This window comes from Solanum pennellii, chromosome 6, assembly GCF_001406875.1.
Source record: "Solanum pennellii chromosome 6, SPENNV200".
NCBI lineage: Eukaryota > Viridiplantae > Streptophyta > Magnoliopsida > Solanales > Solanaceae > Solanum > Solanum pennellii.
Genome location: NC_028642.1, coordinates 36932787 through 36940187, shown reverse-complemented (window position 1 = coordinate 36940187; position 7401 = coordinate 36932787). Strand labels below are relative to the sequence as shown.

General features: G+C 28.7%; 1 pseudogene; it reads right to left on the bottom strand.

Annotated features, from left to right (window-relative positions):
• Window positions 1-56: 56 nt before the first annotated feature.
• LOC107023029 lies at window positions 57-1101 on the bottom strand (annotated as a pseudogene).
• Between the last annotated feature and the right edge of the window lie 6300 nt (window positions 1102-7401).

The window sequence follows — 7401 nt, the reverse complement described above, 5'->3', positions numbered from 1 at the left end:
GTAGTACTACTACTTAGAAGACATGAAAAGGAACATAATTAAACTCCCAGTGACACTTAGATCTTCATATTATCCGCCGCCATATATAGCTCCAACCAGAAATCAACAACATTAGATGAACGAACACTCACATCCATGAAATCTCTTATGTACAAATCAACACTTGATGTACTAATACTCTCTGGATTACTCTCCAATATAACTATGTTTTCGTCATCATCTTGATTGACAATTGAAGTAACATCATTCTCTCTTATGTATAAATCAACACTTGATGTACTAATACTCTCTGGATTACTCTCCAATATAACTATGTTTTCGTCATCATCTTGATTGACAATTGAAGTAACATAATTCTCTTGATTTGATGTTTCCAACATTTCATAATTTTCATCAAATGTGATGTAGCTAGAAGAGGAGGGGGAGTTGGTGAAATCAAGTGATTGAATATTTGGACTAGTAGTAGTTATCAAAGGCTTCTTTTGAGTAATCATCTCATTTTGTTTAGCTATATATCTTCCTTGGTTTAGGTTTCACTTCAAATTTTGTCCCAAGGTGCTTCTTTGAATGTGTGTGGTACAAATTCTATATATATATATATATGTATATATATATATGTATATATATATATATATGTATATATATATATGTATATATATATGTATGTATGTATATATACATATACATATATACATATATATATACATATATATATATATATATATATACATACACACATATATATATATATATATATATATATTACTAAAGCTAAGGTTTAATTCTCACCTATTTCCAAGTGATTGATACATTCTTATCACAATTTCTACCTCTTCGATGCTAAAAGATACTATCTTTAGATCAGGCCTCAAGTAGTTGATCCATCGGAGTCTAAAAGTCTTTCCGGTTCTTGATAGCCCTAATTAACAACAATAACAAAAACTATATACATATGTGATGAGGAAACCCTAAAAGCAACAATAAACAATCAGGATGAAATTTGGGCATATGGGACCAACTCTAAATACGATATTTCATGATATAATCAATCAATTTTCGGTCTTCTTCAGGAGACCATGCTCCCTTTTTTACATAATCCATTTGATGTTGGAACACTAGTCCTGCCATTATTATATATGGAGCTTCTAATTACTCAAAAAGGCTCACCTACTTCACAAAGTTTAATTGCTTATATATAAGAGGGGGTGTTGTGCCCAAATTGCTAAACTTTTTGGTTAAAAGCTTTCATTTTCCAAGAAACTTCCCCTCCCACCCCTCACAAGACTCACTACATGCATCAGGGGCGGATCGGGGTGTGGTTTTTTACCCGACGATAAAAATAATATTTTTTTACTAAAAAAAGAGAACAATATTAGTGTATGTATATAGATTTTGAATTCCTTAGCTACAAGATTAGAGATCGACTTAGTGATTTAGAAAATTTAAAATACATATTAAATTTTCTAGTTCAAATCTTACACACTAGCTATATTTTTATTTTTCAAAGCTCATTGGTGAAAATTCTAGATTAGTTTTGTCTTAGTGCTTCTTCCTCTTTCATTTTTTACTTCTTTCTAATTATGAAAAAAATTGTATTTTTACAACTTCACTATTTTATTTTATTATTGCATATTTTATATAGGAAAATTACATAAATACATATCTCATTCTATCATAATCTCTAAAATATTCTAACGTTTCAAAAAAAATGTCAAAAATTCCTCTCAGATACATCACTTCTCTCTCGTGATACATCTTTATTCCCTCTCTTATACATCACTATTCCCTATCGGAAACACCCCCTATGTATCTGCATGTCTACTTATGTATCCGAAAGTCTAGTGATGTATTCAAAATTTATAAATTTTAAAGATTTTTTATAATTTGATAGAAGGTACGAAAATAATGTAATTAGCTCTTTAACACTATGAGATTTATATAAATTATATTTGATATATGTTGCATGTTTTGGTACACTTCGACACTATTACGGGTATTTAAAGATCAGTTAACCTGAGTTAATTCCTTTGAATGATTATTTAAGTTACGAAAATCACTTATTAAAATCATCTAAATATTTATAAATCTCTATAGATAACTTAAGCTGAAACTCCATATATTGACAACTATTCATTATTTAATCAATTTGGATATATAATAGGAATGAAGTTAGTTGTATACCATACTTAATGATTCAATCTTCTTAAAGTATTATCAAATATAATTAATGTTTCTAAAATTAATTAGCATTACTAGAATATTATAGTCTATGTGATTGCATATTATTTGGTAAAACATTAAAAACTGTTTTGCTTATTGTAAAATTCATTCCTTTTTCCGGCATAAAAATGGTTATTTGTCAAGGACAATTACGATTAGGGGTGTCAAATGGGCGGGTTGGGTTCAAATTGAAAATATTAAAATGTGTTGAATAGAAATTGGGTTGGGTCTTGACCCGCTCAAGTTTACTTTACGCTCAAATGGGTTGGGCTCAAATGGGCTAAAAACGGGTTGGGTCTTGAACCGCGCAAGTTTAGTTTAGATTAAATGGGTTGGGCTCAAATGGGCTAAACACGGGTTGGGTCTTGAACCGCGCAAGTTTACTTTGGGATCAAATGGGTTAAAAATGGGTTGGGTCTTGACCTGCCCAATTTGACCCGATTAATGTCAATAATTTAACATATTGAGATTTAACTTTTATAATCACAATTTGAATTTTCGCTTAAGAATTTTTTGTTAAAAAAAGTAACAAATTGATTATTAAATCCTAAAAAATGTTAAATAAATAATTATCCATACCTTCAATATAGGAACATATGTTAATAAAAAGTTTTCAAACGGGTTGAAATTGGAGATTGAATTGGGCTCAATTGAGAATTTTCTTCAAATGGGTTAAGCTTGAATGGGTTGAGATTGAACCCAATTCAAATTATCTTGAGCTCAACCCTTAAATTCTGGACGGATTACCTATGTTTGAGTTCATTTTTGACACCCCTAATCATGATAAAAAGAATTCTCACAATCATGCTTAATTTTATGCATGTTATCATTTGTAATTTGTTTGAATTATATTGACATTTTTATTTAGCATTTTATTTGTTTTCTGTACAAAAAATTCAAATTGAAAGAGCATGGTGGAGCGAAAATAGATATTCTTTAAAACCAAATTGAAGTACTCCTCGATTCCTAATTGCTTGTCCATTTTTTGAGTAGTTATCTTTAATTACTTGTTCATTTTGATAAATTAAGACAGAACAAAAAATAATTTCTATCATATCCTCAACTAATTACTTTGAAAAATTCTTTAAAATTTAAAATTTTAATTTATCTACTTTATAATTAATAGGAATAAATGATAAACTCACTATGTGTCTTAGCCGCCCCTGCCACCTAAACCTAGCAGCTTTTTTTGGAAAAATAGAGACGAAGGAAGAAGATGTGATGGTGACAGGTGAGTGGAGATTGAAGAGAGGTAAGGTTTTAATTGCTTGCTAATCAAGTAAGGGCTCAATTGATTTGAAATAAGTTATTTCAAAATAATATATTTTTAGAGAAGTTATTTTATCATGTATATGAATAACTTATCTCATTTCTAAAGTATAAATAGTAAAAACAATCTAAGAATTGTCTAACACCTCCAACTAAATGCAAAATAAAATTTCACATCAAGTGTTTAGATATAAATTGCGTCATATATAAGGGGTTCTTTGAAGTTGAATTAAAAATAATATTTAGTTGTTAATACTGTTTGAAAAAGTTAATCGTAATAATTCATATTATTGTCAAATAATTATGCGCTTCGGCCTTAATCTCTCAGGGTTACCTCAAGCGTTTGGGCCCTCATATTTTGTACTCTTAGGCTTTTTAAACTAAAAGGTTTGTTATAGTTGAATTATGAATTCACTTTTTTTGTGACCCTAACTTTTATTCTCGTGCTGATGCAGAATTTTTTAACTCAAATTTCATAATATTCGCTTCTAGTTGTTGAGTTTAAATTATAAAATCTCTAGTTGCCTCGTGAATTTATAGGCTAAAGTCTCTTCTTTCTTTTTTTCCTCAACGAGTATTCGATTTCTGTTATTGAGTTCAAATCATAATTAATATTCGTTTCTTTTATTAAATTTGATTATGAAATCTCTAATCGTTTCGTGAATTTATAGGCTACAATCTCATTTTCTCTCAATGTTTTAGGCCTATGATCCATATAGACTGTTACATCCAAAGAATGTAATATTAATGTAAATAATTCAAAGGTCAAGGCGGCTTGCTCGGAGAAACGAGAGATTGTTTAGTTCACTAATGATATGTTTAATTAAGAAGACCATTTATTTTTACATTTTTTAGTATGAATAGCAGAACAAACAAAGTAAATAGAACCTTTTTTTCGTCTTCCATTTTCTCTTAATGTTGACTTAGTAAAATAATGAGATACAACAAATCACAAGAATTAATATTTCCTCCGTTCCTTTTTACTAGTCCATTTTTCCTTTTGTAGTTATCCGTAATTACTTGTCTATTTTGACAAATCAAGAAAGAACAATTTTTTATACCTATTATATCCTCAATTAAATGACTAATTACTTTGAAAAATATAGAACTTTTCAACCTCTTCATAATTAATAGTGATAAAATGGTAAACTCACTACGTCATTAATTATTTTCTTAATAAGTGTATCAATTCAAAAGTTGACAAGCAAAAAAGAACGGAGGAAGTATTTTTAAAGATATCAATAAATTAATGATCCTTAAATTCTAGGTTAAAGTGCTGAAACACACAAAAGCAAGGGTTTAGGAATAAATGACTAACTTTATTATTAGATTCTCCATGTTCATTACTGTTCATAGACTTGAAACCAACTTTAATTTGTCCCTACCATGTCTTTACATTGCATAACTTGCACTAACAATTTTAATTATATTTTAAAAGGTGAAACATACAAATACATCTTAAAACGTTTAGAGATTAATTTGTTAAAATTAAATATGCATACACTACCAAGCCAAGTTCCAAACAGTAAACTTAGGGTCGTTTGGTTGCTCTTTGGGAAGCGTGTTATTTATTTATTAAAAGTTAAAATGAGCATATTTAATATTTTTTTATTTTAGTTTATGTAAAAATATTTGACAAGGCATAGAATTTAAAAGAAAACAAAGCAAAAATACTTTTGAAGCTTATGATTAAAATAAGCCGTATAAATTTGATGGCTATAAATAATTTTGTTAAAAGTGAAATGAAAAGTTTAACTTTAAATTGTTACTAATATGAAAATATCATTCTTTTTAGAACGGTTTAAAAAAAGAAAGTGTCACAATATCCGGACAAAGAGCATACCATAGAAGGTAGTAGCTTTGTACAAAATATAGCACATTAAATACAGTATGGTTATCATTTTATAAATCTCACATAATAAAAATATGTGTAAAGAATGAGTCAAATTCATATATTAATATATTATTTTATACATGATAAAAAAATAAAATAAATACATAAATAATTTAACCTAGCTATAGTATAACTGAACCATGCCTACTAACTAGTGCATCCTTAATAAATTAATGTATTAAAAATACTTGCATTTTACTTCTACAACAATGAAAATTCTCTTTAATTCTCTACGTTAGAGGGTCATATTTATCCTTCTAATATTGAAAAAAGTGTAATATTTTATTTTGTTATACTATAGATTCATATTAATATTAGCACCAAAACATTACAGTTGAATGAGTATTACTAATATAGAATACGAATTCAAACTATTTCAAATAGTACGTAAACATATATTTCTTCCATTTTATTTTATGTGATATAGTTTGATTCATTATGAAGTTTAAAAAAGATAGGCATAATACTCAATTACCCCCCTAGCCTATACCCAAAATCCCTACGACACACCTTATCTTTGATTAGGTCCTATTACCCCCTTCAACTTTTTTTTTAAGTAATTTATTACCCCTTGCGTGCCTACGTGGCAATAATAATCTGCAAGGTCGAAGTGTTTGTTGAACACGCGCCGGGACCCACTTTTTCAGCTTTCGATAAAGTAACTTTACACTTCCCAAGTTTGAAAAGCTGGCGTTTTATCTTTTCCAAATTAATTTTACCAAAAAGTAGATGAAGTAGAAAGAGGGAAAGTCTTGCATGTGTGGACGGGATCGATTTCAAAGGTTAGAAATTAGATTTCCAACTGAAATTTGATTTTCGATGTTGGATTTTGGGAGTTAATTTTAAACATTGTCAAAACTTATTCAACTCGGATTTTGTCATAACCCTAACTTTATAAACATTGTTAAAAAAAATAAGAATTAATAATCGACATAAAAAGATGTAAAGAATATATTAAATTTTACTTTACCTTTTCAAATCAAGGAGCTATTTAACTTGAATGATAATGGATGGAGCTTCTTCAAAAATGAAGAACCATGAACATGGAGTTATTTTTTGAAAAGAGGAAGAAGAACTTGCTTTTGAGAGAAACAATAAAATTTATTTTTGAATTTTTTTTCAATTTGCTTTGACACGTGGCTAACTTTTATTGGTCATTGTTAGCCAAAATCTGCACTCACTCTGCACACACTCTGCACTCACGCGCCCTACATGGGTGAAATCACGATTATTGCCACGTAGGCACGCAAGGGGTAATAAATTACTTAAAAAAAAGTTGGAGGGGGTAATAGGACCTCATCAAAGATAAGGTGTGTCGTAGGAATTTTGGGTATAGGCTAGGGGGGTAACTGAGTATTATATGAAGATTTTTAAAACTTGTGATCTAAAATGAATGATAGAAATTTATGTAACTATAAATTATTTTACTAAAAATAAAATTAACATTTTAAAATAAAATTATTACTTAATATAAAAATGTGCCTGAGATTTTCATATAAACTGGACAGAGAGTACTTCATTTTCCTTTCTATCAATTATTGTTATAATTATATACACTGTGGAGTGAGGAGAATTCTTCAAACAGCACGTGAGGCTTGTAAATGGTCAAAGTAAAACCTATAATGTCAATGCCCACATTATGTTGTTGTCATGTTTTGGGATTGTTGATCCCCATAATATTCCAAAAATAATGAAATTATAAGTCAAAAGTTTTCTCTTGCACATAAATTTCTTTGTCCTTTCATCCAAAGTTCAATTATATAAATATTTAACTAATCTTAATTATTAGAGAGATTAAGAGGAAAAAATACATGAATCCTATAATTGGATGTTGCACTAATCACTTGTTAACTCATAAAACAAGACTATTATGTGGTCAAAACATTAATCGAATATGAAAAATGAAAAAGAAAGATGTGTTCAGACATATATCTAATATAGATGTGGGACATCTAAATTAATTTTCTAGATGATAGAGTTGACGTTTCAATTTTTATCTATCCTAAGGTCTTTCTTTA